General features: G+C 38.5%; 1 long non-coding RNA gene across 2 annotated transcripts in view; it reads right to left on the bottom strand.

Moving 5' to 3' along the window:
- Window positions 1-26373, bottom strand: part of LOC117655383 (uncharacterized) — a 148831-nt gene that overhangs the window by 36100 nt on the left and 86358 nt on the right. The window contains exon 5 of one of the 2 annotated variants that reach the window (XR_004588649.2): window positions 18307-18734. The exons of the other annotated variant lie outside the window; for it this stretch is intronic. This is a non-coding gene — a long non-coding RNA (uncharacterized LOC117655383). Of the gene's footprint in view, window positions 1-18306; window positions 18735-26373 lie in introns of those variants that run through there. 2 annotated transcript variants of the gene reach the window in all.

Here is a 26373-nt window from a genome sequence, read left to right as displayed (position 1 = left end):
GCTTCATTCAGGTGCCTGGGCAGTTGTCGTGCCACCACACTCTCAACAACTTTCACCACAAAATGAAGGTTGGAGACCGGACGGTAGTTGGCTAATTCAGCCGGGTCCAGGGAAGGCTTCTTGAGGAGGGGCCTCACCACCGCCTCTTTCTTTTTTTTTTTCTTTTTTTTATTTTTTTTATTGCAAAAGTTTTACAATTACATTTTCACCCCTTTTTCCCCCCCCTCCACCCCCCCCAAACTTCCCCGTCTCCCCAACCCTCCCTAACCCTCCCCTCCCCCCAGACTTCCCTATAATATACTCATAACTCGTAAAAAAAAACACATAAAAAAACCCTTAATATGACACTTAAGTATAAACTTGAACCCCTCCCTCCCCTATATAATTTTTCTTTTTACCTCATTACATTAAAATATTTCTAAAACATTATTTTCAAATAAAAGCTATTTGATACCTTCTAGTTTGATATTTGTTCTGAACATATTCTATCCATCTTTTCCATTCCCGTTCATAAGTCTCTTGTGAACAATCTTTTAAGTATGCTGAAATCTTCGCCATCTCTGCAAAACTGGCCATCTTCAAAGTCCACTCCTCAATAGTGGGCAAAGCTTCATTTTTCCAATATTTACCTATCAGCAATCTGGCTGCTGTTATCATATACAATATCAGTTTTGTTTCACCCGATGTAAAACCCTTAACTATACCCAATAAAAACAATTGTGGAGAGAATTGAATTTTTTTCTTCAAAACATTCTGCATGACCCACCAGATTTTTACCCAAAAAGCCTTAACTTTCCTACAGGTCCACCAAACATGATAATACGTAGCATCCAAACATTCACATCTCCAACATTTTGGCTGAACATTAGGGTACATACATGACAACTTTTTGGGATCTAAATGCCATCTATAAAACATTTTATAGAAATTTTCCCTCAGGTTCTGCGACTGTGTAAATTTAACATTCTGAACCCAAATTTTTTCCCATGTTTCCAACATCACTGGTTCTTCAAAATTTTGTGCCCACTTAATCATACAATCTTTAACTAATTCGGTTTCTGAATCCCTTTCTAACAAAACATTATAAAGCCTTTTGATATGCATTGGACCTTTCTCTTTTATATGTCTAACCAATTCTTCTTCGTGCAACATAATACCAGTTTTTTGGTCCTCTTTCCATCTCAATTGTAATTGATTATATTGTAACCATGTTAGATTAATCCCTTCGTCCAACAGTGTCTGCAATGTCTTCAGCTGCCATCTGCCCGCATCTGTAAAAAGAACCTCTTTGTATAAACCCCCCCCGAGTGACATTATATTTGTATTCCACAAAGTATGACCAAGATCCAGCCATAGCGGTATTTTATAATCCCATTTGAGTCAGTGCTTCTTCCAAACTCTCATCAAAGAGTCTCTAAGTATATGACTTTTAAATACTTTATCAACTTTGTCATCATAAAATAAGTAAGCATGCCATCCAAATTCGAGATCAAAACTTTCTGCATTCAATATTCCAGTCTTTTTCCTTCCAAACCAATCACTTGTTAAAGTTAAAGCTGCTGCATCATAATATAACTGTAGGTTTGGAAGTTTAAGACCTCCTCTTTCTGGAACATCTTGCATAATTTTCAATTTCACTCTCGGCTTTTTCTCGTTCCAGACAAACTTATTCACTCCAGTTTGCCAGACTTTCAATTGTTTATCACTTTTAAGCACCGGAATCATTTGAAACAAAAAAAGAAATCTTGGCAAAATGTTCATCTTAACTGCTGCTATTCTTCCAAGTAGAGACAGCTGCAGTTTTTTCCAAATCTCCATGTCTTTCTGCACCTCTCGCCACAACACCTCATAATTATTTTGAAACAATTTCATGTTTGATTCTGCAACCTGAACTCCTAGATATTTTACCTTAGGTACAGTCTCAAAACCTGCCCTCCTTTCTAGCTCATGTTTGCGATCTTGTGTCATATTTTTAGCTATCATTTTAGTCTTTTTTGGATTCAGTCTAAAATCTGAAACTTTACCATAGTCTTGTATAATGTCCTTCATCAAGATTATTGATTCCATTGGTTGTGATAGGGTAACAACCAGATCATCTGCAAATGCCTTTATTCTATAATCCTCTTGCCTAATCATTATACCTTTCAAGATATTAGAGTCCCGTATTGTATTTAGCAAGACTTCTAATGTTAGAATAAATAAAAGTGGGGACAACGGACATCCCTGTCTTGTTCCTTTTTCAATTTTAAACTCTGTTGTCAAACTTCCATTAATAATAATCTGTGCCTTTTGCTCTTGGTAAATTGCTGAAATCGCCTGTATAAATTGATCCCCAAAATCCATCTTTTTTAAAGTCTTTAGTAGAAAATTCCAATCCACTCTATCAAAGGCTTTCTCTGCATCCAAAAAGACCAGCACTGCAGGAATCTGTTTATTCTTCTCAAGATATTCCAATAAATCTATTACTTGCCTTACATTATCCTTCATGTGTCTGCCTTCGATAAATCCCGCTTGATCATCATGAATCACCTTTTGGATTACTGGCATCAACCTGTTGGCTAATACTTTCGCATAGATTTTATAATCTGTATTCAAAAGAGATATTGGTCTATAGTTCTCTGGTTTTTTAGGACCGACTTGTTCTTTTGGTATCAGAGATATATAAGCAGTTGTCCATGATGGGGGTATTTTACCCCCTTGTTGAATATTGCGAAATAAATCTCTGAGTTGTCCCACCATTTCAGCTTGCAAAGTTTTGTAATACACTGCAGTCAAACCATCCGTGCCAGGAGCTTTGGCTGTTTTTAACTGTTTAATTGCTACTATTATCTCCTCCTCTGTTATAGGATAATTCATTCTTTCCTTTTGTTGATCAGTAATTTTTGTAACTCTTTTATCATTTAAATATTTTTCTATAAGTCGATTCTGCACCTCCTCTTTGGCATATAGTTTGGTATAATAGTCCACAAAAGCTTCTTTAATTAATTTTTGTTGAAAGATTTCTTTCCCTCCAATATCAATACTATCAATAGTCCGTATACTTTGTTTTTTCCTCAATGTGTAAGCCAACCATCTGCCCGGTTTATTGGCATTACAAAATGTATTATGCTTCGCATATTGTAAGTTTGTTGCAACTTGTTCCGCCATAAGCATTTGAAATTGGTCTTTCAACAGTTTTATAGCACTACATATTCTTTCATCTGTTGGATTTTTAATAAGTAACTGTTCTTTATTCTTTATTTCTATTTCCAATTCAGATCTTTTCTTTTGTCGAAACAGTCTATGTTTAGAGTTCATGTAGATAAGTACCCCTCTCATATAAGCTTTACTTGCATCCCACACAATTTCAATTGGGGTACCTTTATTCAAATTTATTTCAAAAAATTCTTTCAAATGGTTTTTAAGTTCTGTTATATTTTTTTCGTATCTAAACAAATTCTCATTTAATCTCCAAGAACGTCTCTCAACCTTATCCATCTCAATTTCTATCCATACTGGGCTATGGTCAGTCAAAGTTCTTGGAAAAATCTTTGTTCTTTTTGTCTTGACAAGTAAGTCATCTGACAACAAAATGAAATCAATCCTAGAGAAGGATCTGTGTCTGTCAGAAAAAAAAGTGTAGTCCAATTCTTTTGGATTATGTATTCTCCAAACATCTTTTAGTTCCATATCTTCTTTCATGTCAAAAAAGGTCTGTGGTAATCTGATCCTAGACTTTGCCAAACTCTTTTTATCTAATTTGGAATCAATTACTCCATTCCAGTCTCCCATAATTAAAATAGATCTGTAGTCCCATTGCAGTATTTTAGTATGTAACATCTTGTAGAAATGGTCCTGTTGTTGATTGGGAGCATAAATTCCAATCAGAAGAATTTGGCCATTTACTGTAAGCAATTCAATTGCTACAAACCTACCATCTTCATCTGCTTCTATAGCTTTAGCTGTTAGCTTTTTATTTACATAAATAACCACACCATTCTTTTTTTGCGAAGTTGAAGATATAAAATGTGTTCCTAGTTTGGAGTTTGTCAAATATTTTTGATCTTGAGTTGTGATATGCGTTTCTTGTAAACAAATTATATCATTATTAAATTGTTTCAAATATGTAAATAATTTCTTCCTTTTCTGTGCTGAATTCAACCCGTTAACATTCCAAGATAGACACTTAAACATCATCTTCATCTTTCTGGAACAAAGAGCAGAATAATCGAAGGTCATCCGAAAGCTTCGATCTCGCTCCCCCCATGGCTCCAGTCTCTTGTGCAGTACTCTTAACTGCCTCCTTGTCTTGTCTTTCCTGTTGTTGTTGCTGCTTTTGTTTAAGTAACTTAGATTGAGCTCGAGTTATACGTTGATCCTTAACTTCAATCATCTGAACTGGGTCCAAGATTGGAGAAGATTCCAGCAAAGGCTCATCCAGAAAACCTCCTTCTGTGCCTTGCATTTCCTCTAATTCCTGCTTAGACTGTTCTTGCAGTTCTCATTGAGGTTGCTTCTCTTCACTCTCCTTAATCTCCAAAACTGTAGATGTACGTGGAGATGGTGTTCTTTCCTTAAGAATAGTAGTGTAAAAGTGCTGTGCCTTCTCCACGGTATTCAAACGATATCTTTCTCCCTTATATCTAAAAATTATACCAACTGGGGCGTCCCACCGGAATGGTATCTGTAAATTTTGCAATTCCTTAACAAGAAAGCCAAATTCTTTTCTGGTTTTCAGCATTTTAGGAGGTAATTCTTTATAAATTCCAATTCGTGAGCCCCCCACTTGCACAGAAGTGTAAAAGGATTTTTGCAGGATATCGTTTCTTATTTCTCTATCTGTAAAATATATGACCACATCTCTGGGCAATTGTCTTTGTCTGGCCACCCAAGAATTCACTCTGTAAATTTTATCTATTTTGTGAAAAACCACATCAGGATTAACTTGTAGAATCTTGGCCAGGGCCTCGGAACAGACTTGTCTCAAATCCTGTCTTTCCTCCTCTCGAATTCCTCGAAGCCGTATGGTGAACTCCATTGCCCTGAATTGTACCATAACAATCTCATTTTCAACTCTTTGCATTTTATTATCAACATCAGCAATTTTATAATCATTGTCTTTCATCTTAACATTAACTTCTGATTTAAGTTCTTCAACTTTAGAATCAACTTTCCCAATAAATTCTGCCAGGCCAGATGCCACTTCTGATATTTTTTTGGTCACCTTGTTTTGATTCTGTTTCACCATATCTTTAACTTCATTAATTTCCTGCATAAATTCCTGATGTGATTTTTGAAGTTTATCATCTATCTCCTGTTGAGATTTTTGAAATTTATCATCCAAAGTTTTAGAAATAAATTCTTTTAAATCTCCCACATCAAAATCTTTTTTCTGAGTCTGTATCTGTTGTACTGGGGGAGGCTGTGCTTTATGTGTGGGAGATCCACCTCCTGTTGCCTTCACTTCCTGCTTCTTTGAGGCCATCCTGCCACGTAGGCTGGTTTTACTAAATAGGGAAGTTCTTCTTCCTCTCCCACCTCCACAAAGACTTCTGAAAAAGTCCCCCAGATTTAATCAAATAAGAACCAAAGTAAAGCAAAGTCCAGTATTAAAAAGGGAGAAATTTCTCTGTTATTCTCTTGTTACAAGCGAAGCAACTTTGTAGCAACTTAGTAACTTTGTAACAAAGCAAGATAACTTCACCAATCCACACTTGCTGGCTCGTTAACTCTAATGCTGGGCGCCATATTTTTTCAAGTCACTTTCACTCATTCGCATTTTTTCTTAAATTGAAAAGTCAACAAAGCACTAATACTTGCGATTCCAAGTTTCAGGGTTCAAGTGTATATCCGCTGCTTGTTAAAATTGGTTCCTTTCGCTTTAAATGTTTACTGCAGCCGGCTTGTTCTGCAGAAGCAGAATTGTCCCACGCCGCCCGGAGTCTCAGCAGGTTGGAAGGGAGCCGCGCCTGTTTCCTCCCCAGAAACAATTCCCTGGGGGGTTACAGGGGCTCGACCTGTGCCCTGCTATCTCTCCTCCAACAATCCTCAGGATTTTGAAGTTTTCGAGCCGCTTCTCGATCGCGAAGCGGCTCTACAGGCGGCGGGGCTGGCGGAGCTTCAAAAGGCACCGCCGCCGCCGAAGGCTAGCAAACCGGAAGTCACCACCACCTCTTTCAAGGCAGCGGGAAAGGCACCCTCACTCAGAGAAGCACTTATAATCCCGTGGAGCCAGCCTCGTGTAACCTCCCGGGAGGCCAGTACCAACCAGGAGGGACATGGGTCCAATAAACATGTGGCGGCACTAATCCTACCCAGAACCCTGTCCACATCCTCGGGAGCCACAGGATCAAACTCTTCCCAGATAATGTTCTCAAGACCTACCCTCGTCTCCTCCCCTGGACTCACCCAGTCAGAATCCAAGCCTTCCCGAATCCAAGTGACTTTATCATGCAGGAATTGCACAAAATCCTCAGCTTGACCCTGCAAGGGATCTTCCCACACTCCCCTCCCCGAAGAAGGGAGTGGGTCACCCTAAACAGAGCGGCTGGGCGGTTCTCTGCAGATGCGATAAGAGCGGAAAAATAGTTAGATTTTGCCGCTTTTATCGCCACTAGGTAGGTCTTGATATAAGACCTCACCAGTGTCCGGTCAGAATCGGATTTACTAGTCCTCCAAATGCTCTCTAGGCGTCTTTTCTGATGCTTCATCTCTCTCACCTCCTCGGAGAACCAAGGAGCCAATTGAGGTCGGCATCGGGTCAGAGGCCGCAAAGACACGACACGGTCCAAAGCCCTGGCAGCCGCCCTCTCCCAGGCGGCCACCAGGTCTTCAGTCGAGTCGTGTGCCAGGGTTTCAGGAAATGGCCCAAGCTCCGTCAGGAACCTTTTGGGATCCATCAGGCGCCTGGGATGGAACCATTTAATCGGCTCCATCTCCCTGCGGCGGGGGGAAGCGGCAGGAAAGTCCTAGCGAAGAAGAGAATGATCTGTCCATGACAAGGGTTTAATGTCTAAATCCCCTCTACCAAGATCATTCAACCACTGACCAGAGACGAAAATCAAGTCCAGAGTGTGTCCCCCTGTGTGAGTGGGGCCCTGAACTAATTGAGTCAGGTCCATGGCCGCCATGGAAGCCATGAACTCCCTAGCCACCTCTGATGCCTCACCTGCAGATGGCAGGTTGAAATCCCCCATGACAATAAATCTGGGCATATCAACCGCCACCCCGGCAATAACGTCGAGCAGCTCGGGCAGGGTCGCCGCCACATGGCAGGGAGCCAGGTTCGTACTCAGCAAACCCATCTGCCTCCCATGGCCCCACTTCACGAGGAGGGACTCACATCCGGCTATCTGAGGAACAGTGGTCTCCCTCGGACTAAGACTTTCCCTAATAATCACCGCCACTCCCCCACCCCTCCCCTGGGCCCTTGGCTGGTGAAATGCACAGAAACCTGGTGGGCACATTTCAACCAGGGGACCCCCCCCCCTCGTGGCCGAACTAGGTCTCCGTAATACCTGCCAGGTCTGCACCCCCCTCCAAAATAAGATCACAAATGAGGGGGGCTTTGTTAACAACTGACCTGGCATTACATAACATCAGCCGTGGACCCAGGGCCTGAGGCTCTGTGCAACCCAGGACCCGAGTCGCGCATTGGGGGCCGGAGTGCGCAATCGCTCGTAGACAGCGTAGGCGCACCCCCGGAACATGATGTGGTCCCCTGCGCCCGTCATATCTGCCCCTCCCACTCACTATTTCAATTACACTGCCCTTCCCGACACCCTGCTGTTCCCCAGACAAATTTTCTTCCATAGTCCCTCTGCTGCACCCAAGCGACCCATCATCCCGCCCAGTGGCTATATGAACCCCCCCAGGTCCATCTCTACAACCCTCTCCCCTCCTCCCGGGTCCCCTTAAAATTTTCCTTAAAAATCCCGATAAAAAAAGCCCTCAACCCCCTCTTCGCTGCATGCCATCTCTCGGGGTTCCAAAACCCGTCATCAAGATAGGCCCTCGATAACGTGGAGGGCCAGGCCTGCGAGAGGGGGGAGTCTCGCAGCGCAAGAAGGTCAGCTTTTTGGAGCATCAACCGAACCAAGGACGGGAAAGGAAGGCCAGTCCAGGAGTCTATCATAGTCCAAAGGGATAACTGAGCATAAAAGGTCACAAAATATCCATTTGTAGGGCTGGACTCCACTGTCCTCTCACGACAGGGAGAAGGTCCAATGTTCTTTTTTCTCCAACAGAGGCTAATAACCAACCATCCTCTCATGACGGCTGGTTCCATTACAGATGGTTATTGGGAATGATGTTCTGTCTTCTCCGTTGGGATATGGAAAGTCCCTCAGCTCCCTCATAATAGTCTCTACTACGGCGAGGGCGTGAGTGGAACATGGTAAGGGGTCCAAGGTGTAGCAGTTCATAAACCCCTCCCCTGATAAGGAAGGGGGGGAAAGGCAGGGAGAGGGAGTGGGGAAACAGTATCCCCAGAGGAGGGTATCATCTCCTCCTCTGCCAATTTATAAGTCCAGGCCTCCTCACCTCGGCTTTTTCTCTTCATCCTCAGCAAACAACTACCATTGCGGTATTCTGCGACAGATGCCAGTGCCGCCGTTGATGGTGTCTTTTTTAATTAATTTATTAATTTATTTATTGCTTAGTAAATTAATAAACACCTTTTTAAAAAACTGACAGCCAGAACTGTAGTTCTGATGCTGCTAGCTACTGGTAATATGCCCTCTATTAGGATCTGGGAATTTCCAATAATTACTTTGAATAGGTATTTGTTTTTCTGCTTATCTATCTGTCTGAAAATTTATCCTCTGAATAAAATGTATTTTTTAGTTTCAAAATAAATAAATAAAATAAAATAAAATAAAAATAAAATGGTACCTCAGTATTCATCTTTTAATTGGTTCTGGGAAGTGTCCAGAGTACCAAAAATGATGAGTACCAAACCATTTTTCCCATAAGGAATAAAGTAGTGAGTCACAAGGCAGCTTACACAGACAAGTTTTAGCTTGCGCATTGAGTACCAAACAATTGATGAGTACTGGGACAAAATTTTCACATCAAAATGAGTTGAGTACCAAATTTGATGCGTTTCAAAGCAGTTGAGTACCAAGGTACCACTCTATATGATTGATACTGATGTTAGTTATTTACTTCAATCAGATAAAATAGTGTTTGCTAATTTATAAATACATTTTCTATTAAATTAAATATTCAATTTCTTTTCCTTCGAAATTTACCAACCAGATCTATATTATATGTATCATTTGTTCAGATATTTTTTTTTTCATGTCAAACTTTATTTTCTGGCATTTTCTGTATTTGTTGATTGTCCAAAGGCCATAATAAAAATTCATTCACTCACATTTCACATTTAGTTTATTTATATTCTGTTGCAATCTGCATCAATATGGCAGTTGAATGATAATATGTGATAAGTGAATGATATCACCATCACTATAGAAATAAACTAAATATAAGAATATAGATGAAAAACAGGTATCTTTGACGTTATTTTGATGAGTTCAAATAATCAAATAATCACAGGTATCAAATAATTAGCAATAGGCATTTGCATGAAAAGATATCTCAACAGTTTGCAAGAAATTTGAAAACTTGGGTTTCTGGTTTTTAAGCCATGCCTTGAAAAATTGTGTCAACTGTCTAACTAACAGACCCAATAAAAGCAGGAATCTTCAGGAACTTTAAAATCCCAAAAGCAAATCTTTATTGAGTACATCATTCCAGCACAGAAGAAAGCAAAACCAACCCTAAATTTTCTAGTGCAACTCTGCAGTTAAAAATGAATTTCATGCCCTCCATGGAACATGTCATATTGTCCAATTAGGAATCAACCTGTTATTTTGATAACAGTCCACATCTTGGCAGACACCTGCAGAAGGGTCCTTGGCTCTCATGGTTGAAGATTGTAACCTCTGCATTCTATCTCACCCTTCCCTCCCTTCAGTTTGTTGGCAAGTTGGAAAGCAATAATAGTCACAGAAAGCTTAAGCATTTTTCAATCTTGACAAATTGTTTATGCTTCTTTTTCAGTGAAAAATCTAATGGATAAAATACAACCTTCATGAGGAGGACATATTATTGCACTAACAAATGAGAGCTCAGTTCATATTTTTAGCATCTGCTTTGAATACTCCCAGAAAAGAAACCCAGACAGAAATAATTAGAGTTTACACATTCTCAGTTGTAGCCACATTGTTGTGGTTTTTTCCCCTTGAAGTTCAGTTGACATCCTGGTTGAGTTGTTTTAAATTATATTTGAAAACTCAGTTTTATAAACTAGCCTTCCCATCCTAATTGGTACATTATATTTATCATTTATATTTTATAAATAGTCTGGTAATATTTTATGTGATGTTTGTTTATTGTTGTATTGGTTTTATATAACACAGACTAATTCTTCCTTTAATTAATTCAATTAATTCACTGTCATCCTAGATAACAGAAATGGGCAAAAATAGATCTGAATCAATTGATAGATATCAGGATGATCTTGAATATATCAGTGAGGGTTTCTGTCTTCAATAGCCTAACAATAGGAAGAACTCAAATGTTCTTGCCCTTCCCTAAATAAGATTTATCTGACTAATAAAACAATATTGGTGTCAAACTTTAGCATAAAAGGCTTGTGAGCTTGGTTCTGCCATAGATCATAGTTTTCAGGCATCAGTTTTTCCTGCCAGCTCTTTAATACATAGGAAGTATCTTTTTGCTTTAGGCAGTCTTTGCATCTGACTCTAATTGGAATTTGGTGTCTCTCAAGATACTAATAAAAAAATTCCAGTACAGTAGATATTGCAAGTTTGAAATCTGCCTACCCTTGCTCTAAATAGAAAACCATATCCAATGCATATTCAGTCTCCCCAGATTTGAAGTCACTTTCAGCAGGCATCCATGCAAGCAAAACTCAATTACTCTAAGGTTCATGAAAAGGAAGTACAAAAGAAGGTCTAAACTATAATATATTTTTGAGCTCACCTAGTTTTTCTCTAACATTTGTCCTTCGTCATGAACAAGACTTTAGGAGTTCATAAAAGTTAATTAATACAGTTCTTGGGTGGATAATTTCTTCGATTAACTAAGAAAATAAACAAGCATAACTTCATTGTCAGTCATTGTCAGTGTTTAGTATTTCAAGAAAAATGAACAGGAGCTCATGTATGTGCAAATCTCACACCACTGACAGGCTTGTTTGGAGGTCTTAATAAACTCCCCAAAAGGAGCTACTAACATTCACATTTAATTATTCATTCTCTTCAATTCATACTGGATAAATCAGTGAAGACAAAGTTTCCCAGGAGACATTTTTGGGGAAATTTTCTTTTTCTCATAGTTCAGGGAGGAGGGAATTAGAAGGCTTCGTTGAGTTTTTTTCTAACTATTATATTCAGGCCAATTCCTTTCAACTAGGACATGATGGAAGATGAAAAATGTGGCCAGCTTTTGACATCATTAATCACAGTAAGCCGTTGAACTGAGTTGGTAGATTGACAATTTTAAGTGTAGCTTTACTATGATTCTCCTTTAGCTGTAGGCTGATTCCAGATTGTAACACTGGGAGATTTCATATCATCCATTGGAAAGCTACAGAACTCATTTTTCCCCCATTTTAAAAAATATTTGATTGAAGTCATTGGGTGAGAGTCCCAGAAATTTGATCTTATCAGTAGGCAGATGATGTTTACTCTGATTCTGATGTCAGATAGAATTATGCAGATATTTGACTGTTATCTGGGTACATAATGGGCTGAACAAGGGCAATAAACTGAACCAGAAATCCAATAAATGAATGATCCGTTAGTGATTGCTTCTAAGTCTGAGTCTCAGTTAATGAGCTACACAGATAGTTGCAGATTTTTTGAAGGAGCAAATGCACAGTTCAATGATCACTGTGTTGTTGTCCCTGTGTGACATCAGTGATCTAATGTGCTTTCACTTAGATTTTTATCACCCACAGCTTTGACCAACCCTTAAATGGATAGTCTATCTGCTCTGATAACTTTTTATTTTGATTACTGAAATACACTCTGGGCTGTTGTTAAGAATGACTTTGCAGTTACAGGTAAGAAAGAACAGGACAGATTGCTTATTGAATTCCTATATAATTTTCTGTATTTATAATTACATATTCTTGTATTCTTTATCCTTTTATTATTCCCACCCACCCCCCATTCCTAGCTTTTAAGTTATGTTATCCCAACGTATTATAAGGAGCTGTTCTTGAAAACCATCCAGAAACTACAACTGGTCCAGAAGACAGCAGCACACACAATATTGAATGTTCCTAGACTCACCCCCATTACACCTCTTTTATGTGAGATACACTGGCACCTATTTTCTTCTGGGTTAAATTTGAGATGCTGGTTATCACCTTTAAAGTCCTGTATGGCTTGGGACCAGGGTTATTTGCAGGACTGCCTCTCCCTGAGAGCATCTGGACCTTCTAACCTATAGGTCCCTTCCCTGAAATCTTACAATCTAGTGGGACCATGGAAGCTTATCTTTTATAGAACTATCTTATGGAATAGCGTCTACCTAGTAATCCATCTATTATCCACCCTTTCAACCTTGAAGAAAGTTATCAGGACCTGGGTTTTTACCTAGGTAAGAAAGAGTGAGAATGTATGGAGATGGTTGCAGAGCACCTCAAGGGAATGGTTGAAGCCCTGGGTTTTTTAATCACTTTTTTTATAATTCTGGTTTTTATGGTTGTTGTGGCTCACTGGCAGTTGCATTTTAAGATGGCCAGCCATACATTTTTTTTAAATAAATAAATATTTCTTTTTCTTTCATAGAGTGGTTTTATTGTACTATCAATATATTGACTGAATCTTTATTATTAGTAAATTCTTATTATTCTGTTTTAAAAAATAGTAATTGGTTTTGCAAAATCAGTCATTTACATTTGTATTTACAGACTTTAATGAAATCTTAAATGAAGTAAGAGACAGCAAAGTTCAGGTTTTTTGTGGGGAAGATAATGATTGGTAGTTTAGCTTAACTCTCTTTTATAGGGAAAATCATATGGAAAAAAAATCAAACTACCTTAATAAATTGTGTCAAGAGCCAAGGCTCCCTCAAGGAGGCTGTTTTGTGCACACTAATTGCTTTTTAGATGAATTCAAGTTTTAATCAGTTTTCATCTTTACATAGTATTCATCATGCTTTCTCTCTCCATCCCCATCCCTTTTTTCTCTTGGTCTCTCATTTTATAGAATTTATTTATTGTGATTTGAACTGAATGCAAAATGCAAATCATTTTATTGATCTGAGTGGAAATAATTTTCTTTGAATCCTTAGTGCCTCTTGAGCAACCCGAAAGCTGAAGTTGGCATAAGAAGATGGATTCATGCTGGTAATCCTAATGAGCAATTCTGCCTGGGACTTTTTGTTTCCTTTTTTTTTTTTTTTTTGAAGTGTGGTTTGCAAAGCTGTAATCCTCTTGACTAGAGTTTTTCAAAATTCTGGTGCCAGCATTAATATAACAAGGAGTTCATGGGATTCTTCCTGATATTACATTATAGCCATGGGAAGCGATGCAAAATGTCTAGTGTAATAGAATGGACAATGGCTTCTAATGGAATGAATTATACATTCAAGCTATTTGATTTCTCTTTGCAAGGATGTGTTCGTTTCATGTTTATGATTTGCAAAGAAGCTTGAAGATATTAATATATTAATTCTTCACAAAGAAGAGTCTTCACTTGAGTAAGGTGACCAGATTTTAACATTGGTAAAGAGGGACATTGTGGGCGTGGCTTATTTTGTGGGCGTGGCTAGCTGGTCATGTGACTGGGTGGGCGTGGCTAGCTGGTCATGTGACCGGGTGGCCATGGCTGTGTGTATAGGGTAAGGTGAACAGATTTTAACATTGGTAAGAGGGACACCATTGTGGGCGTGGCTTATTGTGTGGGCGTGGCTTGGAGGCCATGTGACTGGGTGGGCGTGGCTAGCTGGTCATGTGACCGGGTGGCCATGGCTATGTGTATAGGGACTACTCAGAGGGCTGGAAAGTCATTTCTGACAGGTCCTCACACTTTTGACTGGTCCTCACACTTATGACCATCCTCACATTTATGCCCGTGCAGCATTCTTAACAACCATGTCACTCATTTCACAACTGCTTCTCTTCACCATGATGACAAGATAGGGCAAAAATGTAAAATGTGAGGACAGTCGTAAGTTCGAGGACTGGTCAAAAGTGCGAGGACCAGTCAAAAATAACTTTTTCAGCCCTCTGAGTAGTCCATATGCATAAAAGGATACAGTAATTGAGAGGGATGAAGGAAGGGAAGGGAAATTAGAGTAGGAGTGACGGTTAAGAGAGGGAGGAAGAGAGGAGGAGAAGGAGAAAGGAAGAGGAAGTAGGGAGGAGAAGAAGAGGGGGGCAAGAGAAAGTAAGAAGGAAAGAAAAGAGAGGTGGTAGGTTTGAGGAGAAAGATTGCTGTACAATAAAAAAGATGAAAGGGAAGAAAGCCAACCCCAAACAAATATAAAGATATTAAGATAAAGAATGAATTGTTAAACTTTAAAGAATAAAAGAGAACAAATATGAATAAATAGCAATAATTAGAAACACACATACATACAATGTATTTTCTTTGAACAGAATATTTGGCTGGTTCACAAATTTAAACAGTGTTTAGTCATTTCAATTAAATTTACAATTTCTATATTTCCTTTTTGCCATATTTATTCCTCATCTATTCTTTTAAAAAAACAATATTACCCTTCATCCTCATCTCTAATCTTAATCAAATTCAATTTTTCCCTTCTATTCTATTTTATACCCCTTCCCATTGTCATCTATTTTTATATCCATCCTCACATTGGTTAATTATGTAATTATGTAATACAGTTGTTTAATACAAATTCAACATGTTAATATAAATCAATTAGTTATATAACTATCTTTTTTGTATATTAATCAATATGAACATGAATATTCCAATTATTTCCATGCAATCCAATTTCTTACAAATCAATTAATTATACTTACCAATAATAATAAACCAAATAATTTCCCCCATATATTCCTCCAAACCACAACTTAACCATTTCTGCTTTCAACACAGTATACAATTAATAATATCTCAATTATTACAATTCCCTAGTTAAAAAGAGCTTTTTTTTCTTTTGTGTTTTAAAATCTTGAACTCTCTTCTTTTGCCCTAAATAATTTTCCATTGTTTGCACTTACCTTTTTTGGTGAGGAAAAGGAAAATAAATCTGCTGCCTAATTTTCCAACGTTGCAAGCAAACCGCAAAGCCAACAGCCTGTTTTACTTCCAGTTTCGTTTTGAGCTTGGTTTGCACAAAGAGGAAAAAAAAACTGAGCAATTTAGCAAGAGCAGAGCCCTGTGCAAATCAGCTGAGAGGGGGAAGCCGAGCTAATTAACGTAGGGCGGCCCTTTGAAGCCCCGCGGCAAGAGTTTAAACAGGTTTTTTCCCTCTAGCCATCAGCGGGGATTCAGGAGGCAGCCGGGAACCAGGAGGCAGAATGAAAAATCGGGACTTTTTTAAAACGCCGCGGGACGCGGGACAAATTGCTCAAAAGCGGGACTGTCCCGCCAAAAGCGGGACGTCTGGTCACCTTACACTTGAGCTATATTGAGGCAAAACTGAATTGGCCATTTCTGAAGGAAGAGAATCTTGTTCTTTCCAAGTAGTCCAGATACATTTGGAGAAGTCTGTCATTTTGGGCTAAGTTTACTTAGACTTCAGCTGGAAAATTTATCAGTTGTGAACTACTAAAAAAAAAGAAGAAAGCATGCACAAAGGTGTCTGATAAGATTACATACATTTTACTTAATATATGTATTTTGCAAACATTTTTTGTATGTTACCTCAAATTTTATTATACATGTTTTATGTATGCACAGATCCATGTAGGCTTTTTTTAATTGGAAAATTACACTGAATGATTCATAAGGGTACCAATATAAATATATATCTTGCTTTATATATTGGTTCTGGAAGTGTGAATTACGTACATTTATTTCAAACTGTGAAAACATGAATGATTTACCTATTCCTAATTATTGGGCACACTGATTTCTTCTTCTGATTTACAGATTGATTTCAAAGTCTGTCAGATAATGCTTTATTAAACTACGTATTTCAAAAGATCTATGTTCTACTGCAGGCTCAAAAGATTATTCCCCATAAACCTGTTTTGTTTCAGTGCTTAGTAGAATGCCAGACACTGATTTTTTACAAGATGAAACAGAAAACATTTCGGTTCAAAACAGCCTATCAACAGTGATAGGCTGTTTTGAAAGCAATAGAGGTATTCATATCTGTTTTCATGCATTACATACATACATATTATATGTACCTTTCCAAAATAATACCTATTTTGGTATACCATTTTCTCTAAAATGTATTTATTTTTGTATGTTTTTTCAAATAAAAGTTGTTTGTCTGCAGCTTTCTGTATGCATTTATGTGTGGTTTTATGGACAAATTTTTATCTAAGAAATGCATTACAGAATTGTGAAAAGGGAGGAATCTAAAATATAAAGAGCCTATAAATTTTGAAACATTTCAGTTTGCTTAAAAATGTGAATCCAGCAAAATTACTCAGCATCCCTAACACAAAGCCAAATACAAAACTCTCCTGCTTTAGAAGGTGAATTATTCAGTTACAGTTCTTTCAAACTCATGATTAATCTTCACATTGCTTTTACCCCGTAAATGAACATATTAGTGAATTTAGGCAAATTCCTATCAAAAATCAAAATGATTGAATATTTAACTGATCTCTCATCCTGAGATCTGTTTTAGTCAATTGAGCAATTAAGATGTATAAATGCAACAGAAGAAATGCAGCTAAAGTTTTTCTTAATTATCCATAATGAATACTAATTCAATAGGTGGTCCATCAGTATTTTGATTTCTCATTCTCTCTTCATCTAATCCCAAATAATATCCAACAGTGATTATTGCAATATTTTTTAACCACAAATATCATCTCTTTTTTACTTTTTGGCAATACCAAAGAATGTTCAAACTACCACACCATTGCACTCATTTCACATGCTACCAAAGTTATGCTCAAAATCCTACAAGCTAGGTTCCAGCAGTATGTGGACCGAGAACTACCAGAAGTACAGGCAGGATTTCAAAGAGGCAGAGGAACTAGAGTTCAAATTGCCAACATATGCTGGATCATGGAGAAAGCTAGGGAGTTCCAGAAAAACATCTACTTCTGCTTCATTGATTATGCTAAAGTCTTTGATTGTATGGATCACAACAAATTGTGGCAAGTTCTTAAAGAGATGGGAGTACCAGACCATTGTATTTGTCTCTTGAGAAACCTATATGCGGATCAAGAAGCAACAGTGAGAACTGGACACGGAACCACTGATTGGTTCAAAATTGAGAAAGGAGTTTGGCAAGGCTGCATACTGTCGCCCTGCCTATTTAACTTATATGCAGAGCACATCATGAGAAAGGTGGGGCTATATGAATCACAAGTTGGAATTAAGATTGCTGGGAGAACTATCAACAACTTCAGATAGGCAGATAATACTACTCTAATGGCTGAAAGTGAAGAGGAACTAAAAAGCCTTTTGATGCGGGTGAAGAAGGAGAGTGCAAAAGAGGACTTGAAACTCAACATTAAGAGAACTAAGATCATGGCACCTGGCCCTCTCAATTCACTGCAAATATATGGGGAAGAAATGGAGGTAGCGACAGATTTTATTTTCCTGGGCTCCAAGATCAGCGCAGATAGGGACTACAGCCACAGAAATTAAAAGACACTTGCTCCTGGGGAGGAAAGCCATGGCAAAGCTAGACAGCATACTAAAAAGCAGAGACATCACTGTGCCAACAAATGTGCATATAGTCAAGGCTATGGTTTTCCCCGTTGCAATGTATGGCTGTGAAAGTTGGACCATAAGGAAGGCTTAGTGCCAAATAATCAAGGCCTTTGAACTATGGTGCTGGAGAAGACTCCTGTGAGTCCCTTGGACTGCAAGGCGAACAAACAAGTCACTCCTAGAAGAAATCAACCCTGACTGCTCTTTATAAGGCCAGATCCTGAAGATGAAACTCAAACACTTTGGCCACCTAATGAGAAGGAAGGACTCACTGGAGAAGAGCCTAATGCAGGGAACAATTGAGGGCAAAAGAAGAACGGGACAGTAGAGAATGAGGTAGCTGGATGGATTCACTGAAGCAGTCAGTGTGAGCTTAAATGGACTCCGGGGGATGGTAGAGGACAGAAAGGCCTGGAGGAATGTTGTCCATGGGGTCGCGATGCGTCGGACATGACTTCACAACTAACAACAATCATATATTTTATTGTAGGATACTACTAAAGTCAACTGTTACTGTGGGTAATTTAGACATTTATTTTCTTTGCAATCAAAACAATATTTCTCTCTTGGGACATAATGATTCTTACACTCTTCAGATGTTGAGTTAATAACTTGAGGTTTTTTTTCCCTATTCATTCTAATTCTGTCACTGATTTCTTAAAAGTTCATAAAAGAATGCTGGGTTTGATTTCAATAAATAGATGGTACTGAAGAATTTGTATGTTGCTAGTACCAGTATTAGCAATAGCATTTGCATTGCAGACTTTGCTGAATTATGCAAAACGTCACATAAAAAATGAAAAGCTGAGTGTATCTTTTGCCATAACTATAAAGAAGCATGAATCCATTGAAGTTCTCTCTTTTTAATCTGAAGTTATCTCAGTGAGAAAATATATTCTGTAAAATATAAAGGAGGAAAAAAAGAAAATCAATCTTTTTATTTAGGAACAAATTAAATTCACACCTACAGTAATGATTTTTACCTTAAAGCAGTGATAACAATCTTGTTGTGTGTCAAGTTTCTCAACTTCTTATCTCACAAGAGTTAACCTTAATAATCTCTTCTTTTCAAGCTATTCTGTACTTATGGGTATCTAAGCATTTAAGATAAACTTGATCGTTTACTTATATGCTGCCTCTAATAGACTCAGTGTCACTTTGAAGACTGTAAATAGATTTTGCTGAAGATTCAAATTCTTCAGACAGGCTGGAATTGATACCATTATCTCCCCACCCACCCCCTTACTCTTTTCTGTAACTGATATTCCTGCCAGAAATATAGTTCAATTCAGAGGTGGGATTCAATTTTTTTAACAACCAGTTCTATGGGCGTGGCTTAGTTGGGGGTGTGGCTTGGTGGTCATGTGACCGGGTGGGCGTGGCTATGTGCATAGGGACTACTCAGAGGGCTGAAAAAAGTCATTTCTGACTGGTCCTCACACTTTTGACCTGTCCTCGCACTTATGACCATCCTCACATTTATGCCCGTTGTGGCATTCTTAACAACCGTGTCACTCATTTCACAACTGCTTCTCTTCATTATGGTGACAAGATAGGGCAAAAATGTAAAATGTGAGGACAGTCGTAAGTTCGAGGACTAGTCAAAAGTGCGAGGACCAGTCAAAAATAACTTTTTCAGCCCTCTGAATAGTCCATGTGCACAAAAGGACTACCCAGAGGGCTGAAAAAAGCGATTTCTGACAGGTCCTCGCACTTTTGACTGGTCTTCGCACTTATGACTGGTCATCATTTATGCCCATTGTAGCATTCTTAACAACCGTGTCACTCATTTCACAACTGCTTCTCTTCACCATGGTGACAATATAGGGCAAAAACGTAAAATGTGAGGTCAGTCGTAAGTTCGAGGACTGGTCAAAAGTGTGAGGACCAGTCAAAAATAATTTTTTCAGCCCTCTGAGTAGTCCAGATGCATAAAAGGATACAGCAATAGAGAGGGATGAAGGAAGGGAAGGGAAATTAGAGTAGGAGTGAGGGTAAGAGAGGGAGGAAAAGAGGAGGAGAAGGAGAAAGGAAGAGGAAGTAGGGAGGAGAAGAAGAGGGGGGAAGAGAAAGTAAGAAGGAAAGAAAAGAGAGAGGTGGTAGGTTTGAGGAAAAAGATTGCTGTACAATAAAAAAGATGAATGGGAAGAAAGCCAACCCCAAACAAATATAAAGATATTAAGATAAAGAATGAATTGTTAAACTTTAAAGAATAAAAAAGAACAAATATGAATAAATAACAATAGTTAGAAACACACATACAAACATACAATGTATTTTCTTTGAACAGAGTATTTGGCCGGTTCACAAATTTAAACAGTGTTTAGTCATTTCAATTAAATTTACAATTTCTATATTTTCTTTTTACCATATTTATTCCTCATCTATTTTTTTAAAAAAAACCAATATTACCCTTCATCCTCATCTCTAATCTTAATCAAATTCAATTTTTCCCTTCTATTCTATATTATACCCCTTCCCATTGTCATCTATTTTTATATCCATCCTCACATTGGTTAATTATGTAATTATGTAATACAGTTGTTTAATACAAATTCAACATTTTAATATAGATCAATTAGTTATATAACTATCTTTTTTGTATATTAATCAATATGAACATGAATATTCCAATTATTTCCATGCAATCCAATTTCTTACAAATCAATTAATTATGTTTACCAATAATAATAAACCAAATAATTTCCCCCATATATTCCTCCAAACCACAACTTAACCATTTCTGCTTTCAACACAATATACAATTAATAATATCTCAATTATTACAATTCCCTAGTTAAATAGAGCTTTTTTTCTTTTGTGTTTTAAAATCTTGAACTCTCCTCTTTTGCCCTAAATTTCCCATTGTTTGCACCTACCTTTTTTGGTGAGGAGAAAGAAAAAGAAAAAGAAATCTCTCTCCCTGCCTCATTTTGTCACTTGTAGCAGAGCCTGCTTTACTTTCAGTTTCCTTTTAGGTAGGGGGGAAAAAAAACACCTGCTCCAGCACTCTTTGCAGCAAGCAAAGAGCTTGCAAAACAAGAGCTTGCAAACGAGCCTGCAAAACAGCTGAGAGCGAATCAGCTGAGAGTCAGAGGCCGATCTAATCATGCTAATTAACCTATGCTGAAGCTGAAAGAGGCTGTTTTTTTCTTGCTGTTTGCTTGCAAGGAGGTAAGTGCTGCGAGGCACAGGTCAAAGGGGGGGGCCACCCTCCTTGCCACTTAGCCCCCCTGTCACCCCCCTTTGCCTCTAGCATCCCTCTGCCGCCCCCCTTGCCACTTACCGCCCCCCTAAGGCATCCCACTGCCCCCCAGGGGGCGGCACCACCCACTTTGGCAACCACTGGCTTAACTACTTAACAACCGGTTCTACCAAAGTAGAATCCCACCACTGGGTCTACCCATTTATATTTGCAGGCACCAATCTACTCATTTGTTTTCTTTTAACACTGCTCAGCTGTAGGGCGGCCCTTTGAAGCCCCGCGGCAGCTGCGACGCCAATAAAATTATAAAAAACCACCGAACCGTTTGTTAAATTTCTAGCTCGCCCACCCCTCGCCCAGTGGTGCGGAGGGGTGGGGCAAGGGGCGGGGCAAGCCAGCAATTTAACAAACGGTTTGGCCAAACCGCCTAGAACTGGCAGAATCCCACCACTGGTTCAATTGCACAAAGCCCTGCTTGATATATCAAAATCACCTTTTTTGTAGTAGCTAAACCACAATTGGGTGGTTGTCTTTTGTTTTCTTGCTTTTTAGACTTCAATATATATTAAAGAGTGTATTTCAGTGCCATTGATCTACCAATTCTTTTGCATTGCTCTAATTGCATTGCAGTTTTAGAGCTATAATCTAAGACCATCACAAGTAGCAGTCAGTTATGTTGAAAAAGAAAATGTGCAATATCTCATGAACCTCATGATATCTCATGAACAGCTGGATTGGTCACATTCACCATTCATGGACTAGTAGAATAAATGAATTGTAAGATGGTGAACATTTCCACATCACCAGCCTTCCCATGTTTGATATGATTCTACAAAAATCAAGCAGAATTCAGACATTGTCCATTTGACAGTTCAAGGACATTAAGACACTCTGAGGATGTAGCTATTTATATGTTTTCAAGTATATAGACCTCAGAAAGTACCAGCAGCAGTGGTGGGTTTCTACCGGTTCATCCCAGTTTGGGCGAAACAGTAGTGGTGGCAGCGGGATGCTCCGCCCACCCTCACATCAACATGGATGCTCTGCGCATGCACACATACCGATTCCAAACCGGTAGCGAAGGTAAGTGGAACCCACTACTGACCAGCAGCCAAACATCATTTGACATTTCTAGCCTACAGACATCTGGAAAGAATAGTCAGACAACTAGTGCTATTTTTTTGCCAGCTCTAAAGAGTGCTTTTAGGGACGCAGTGGCTCATTGGCTAAGACACTGAAGTCAGCAGTTCAGCAGTTCGAATCCTTAGTGCCATGTAACAGGTGAGGTCCTGTTACTTGTCCCAGCTTCTGCCAACCTAGCAGTTCGAAAGCACATAAAAAATACAAGTAGAAAAATAGGGACCACCTTTGGAACGGAGATGAGCACCGCCCCCTAGAATTGGGAACGACTAGCACATATGTGCAAGGGGAACCTTTATCTTTTTAAAGAGTGCTTTGTTCTCTCCAATCACTTTCACAACAAAATAAATATCCCCTGCCCCTTTAAAAACCAAAATGTTTAAACTGCCTGCATTACTACACTTGTTTTAATGAACTACCTTGTTGTTTTTCATGATCCTGCTAGCAAGTTGATTGGTCTATATAGTATGGCCATATATGCAGTTACACAATGCAGAAGTGAGATCCAGGAGCAGTAAGATGAAATGAGCCACTTGATTTTACCTCCCATAGAAATAATTTCACTGTTCCTAAATCTTGGCTTTGATCCAATCTGGAAGGCTATTTCAATTATGTGTTTTACTGGCATCTGCCTGAATATCAGTAGATTTGCTGAAGGTGGAACAATTGTTCCATACTGAGTTCTAGAGATATATTCGTAAAACAAATTAAATCTGATATGAATATATTTTCACCTATTTCTAACAGATTATTATGAGAAATTAATGGAAACATAGTAAGTAGAGAGAACAAATGATAAAATCCCTTCATAACCACTCCTTTATTATTTTTCTAAGAAGGGAACTTGAACTTGTCAAGAAATGTATCACAAGCACTTCAGTGCAACATGCTATATTTAGGAAAAGCTTTTTCGGTTGGAGAAATTACTAAGAATCATATGAATGGGACAATGGACCCTATCATTGTCCTTTTCTGTGCCATATAAAGGTTCATGAGTACCTCCTATAGCAGTGATGGCTAACCTTTTTGCCATCGTGTGCCAAGAGCAGGGGGGGTCATGCACGTATGCACCCAGACCCCTAATTCTATGCACCCTGCCCCCACGCATGCACATACAACCTCCCAATCGGTCCCACCCTCCGCTCCTGGCATGTGATGGCACGGTAGGCCCATTTTTTATTCCCCTCAGCCTCCAGAGCCTTTCTAGGAGTCTGGGGAGGACGGAAACAGCACAAGTACACCGAAGCTGAGCTCATGTGCCCACCAATATGGCTATGTGTGCCACCTCTGGCACGCATGCCATAGGTTCGCCATTACGGTCCTATAGGTTCCTCGTTTTCACATCCCTGAAGGATTACATATGTGTTGAGGAAACTCATCTCTCCAGATGTAATCTTAATAAAATTCAGATTGCAATCATGAGTTATAAAATGTGATATATAAAATGAGAAATGAGATATAAAAGAATGGAGAAGTAGTGTATATAATGGGGATGATTTATCCCAATTGTCAAAATATTTGCATGGCCAATGTGTTAGGTAAGTTGTGTAACAATAGAAATGCCATGCCATTTGTATAGAAAATGTGTTAAATGTGTGGTATTTTAACTCATAATTGCTGCAAAAATGAAATGCATGAGGCATGACTAACACATGAAACAGTAACAGGATTGAAATGAAATGAATAAATATTGAGTGAAGAACCACCATGAAATGAAAGCTAAGCAAATGAAAACCAACAAATATTCCAAGTACATGTCTCTCACAGCTGCTCATTGTGTTCAAGGACCATTGGGAATAGGAAATGCCATAGGTCAAGAATAGATACAATTTCTGAATGATTTTCACTCTATTTCAGATGCTGTGAAAAGAAGAAAGTTGAAAAAAAGAAAAATGATTTCTGAATTTTAAAAAAGCCAGTATTTTATACTTAACTACAATGGAGGAATTATACTAACAAACAACATAGATTCAAGAAATCAACCTACCAGTCTGTTCAGGACTGATGTTTAAATCAGGTTGACTCAGCCTTCCATCCTTTCTAAGGTGGGTAAAATTAGGACCCAGATTGTGGGGGCAATAAGCTGACTTTGTATAAAAATATACAAAAGTATGAAGGCTATTGCTGAGTCTCCGGAGAAGGGCGGCATATAAATTAAAAAAATTTTAAAAAATGAATGCTTAGCAGAAATGGGCTACCCGCAATAAAAGAATCCAGAAAGTGACCTCACTGTGAAGAAGAGTTCAACCCAGAGTTATGGAGGAGGCTGGATTTATAACAGTAGTGCAATCTGATCCTTGGTATCTTTCCAAAGAATTGAATTTAAATTGAATTAAAGAGAGATCCAACCTAGAACTAAGAAGAAATTTCCTGACAGTGAGAACAATTAACCAGTGGAACAGCTTGCCTCCAGAAATTATGGGTGCTCCATTGCTGGAGGTTTTCAAGAAGAGATTGGACAGCCATTTGTCCAGAATTATATAAGCTTGAGCAGGTGGTTGGACTAGAAGACCTTCAAGGTCCCTTCCAATCCTATTATTCTATGTTATATGAGTTCAGGATAAAAAAGGAAAAATCTGGAAGAATATATATATATAATATTTTCATACATTATATATGAAAATACATTTTTATATATTGCTGACAGCAGTAGCTTCACTCACCATTTACTTACGAAATTTCCTTTTGTGTATTTCTATGTCATACCATTGCTTATTTGGAGTGCTGATGAAGAAATATTAATATGTTGATAGGTATTTCTGGACCATTAACGTTATTTCTGCTTTGATCACTTTTAATTAACTCACTGTGCAAGACCTTGTGGAAGCCAGGCACAAAGTCAAGCGCATCTTTGCTTGATTTTCCCAGAAAGAAGCAAAGTAAAGGATGATGTTTCTTCAGATTACCTTCAATGATGGTGAAATCACAAAAGCTAGAAATAACAAATAGTGCCAGTTATGTGGCACTTCCTCTAGCAAATAGCCTGTAGTTTTCTCCCTCTGAGGAATGAGAAGTAGCCAGATAGTAGAACTTTGTTTTATTTTTATTAATCACATTTAGATCTTAATTGTCTGTCAAACAGCTTTGTGGACACACATAGCATATTCCAGTTGTATGTATCCATACTGTGCACTCTCTGACTCATTGCTATCATCTATACTCTAATAGACTATACCTGATATGCTACACAACAAAAATTTAGTTGTGCTGGATCTCCCACTTCTTCCTCTTGAAATGAGTAAAGAGAGATAGCAATGTGTACAATTTGTAGGATCGTTTTGTGATGGGCCTCTTCAGTGATGGGTTGCTCCCGGTTCTATTCGGTTTTTGCGAACCAATAGTAAAAGCAGCAGGAGGCTCCACCCACCCACCCGGACATCAGAATGGGTGATCTGCACAGGCACAGAAGCTTCTGCGCATGTGTGCTCCCATTGCAAACTGGTAGTAAAGGTAAGTAGAACCCACTCCTGGGCCTCTTTCATATTACACCTCCCCATTCCTTGCATCTCCAATTGTGCACCTTGGTATCTCTTTTGCAACTTTTCAATATCAACATGGTTCTATTTTAAATCAAATTAAATAGTGCTAAAGTAAATTATTGTTAAAGCAGTACTTTCCCAACCCCTCCATAAATCTTTTTTTTGGGGGGGAGGGGTGTAGATCCTAGTTCATGTGCTATCATGATCTTATTTCTTAAAATAATGCTACTCATTAAAAATTTGAAGATGTTTCCCATCTGAGTGTAAACTTTTAACCATAAACCTGGCCATGACAATTCCTTTATTCACATGGATGTTCCAGTGTTTAAATGTTCCCATTTTAGAAACATTGGTTATCTTGCTGCAACTTTTCTATGCAATATTCTCTAATGAAACTAATAGGAGTAGAATAATCTTCACAGCCCACAATGCCTTCTTCAAAAGTTACTTGTTCAAGTCTCTTTGAACACCACAAGGGCAGTTCATTCAAATATCAGGACACCTTTTATTATTTAAAATTTTGTTTTGTTTAATTAGGATTTTGAAAAAGCTAAAAATTTAATTGACTATGAAGTCTGGCAGTTTCCTCTGAAGAAGTCTGCAAGATCATTGATGTTTATAGGTACCATGTTTCCTATACTTGCAGTTCCTCTATCTAAGGAAGAGATCCTTCTCTATCTGCTTTTGAATTCTCCTTACCTGCTCATTTCCT

Source organism: Pantherophis guttatus, chromosome 7, assembly GCF_059756535.1.
Source record: "Pantherophis guttatus breed Tessera chromosome 7, ASM5975653v1, whole genome shotgun sequence".
Lineage (NCBI taxonomy): Eukaryota > Metazoa > Chordata > Lepidosauria > Squamata > Colubridae > Pantherophis > Pantherophis guttatus.
Note: the sequence above shows the minus strand (reverse complement) of the source record. Positions and strands in the feature narration are given on the sequence as shown.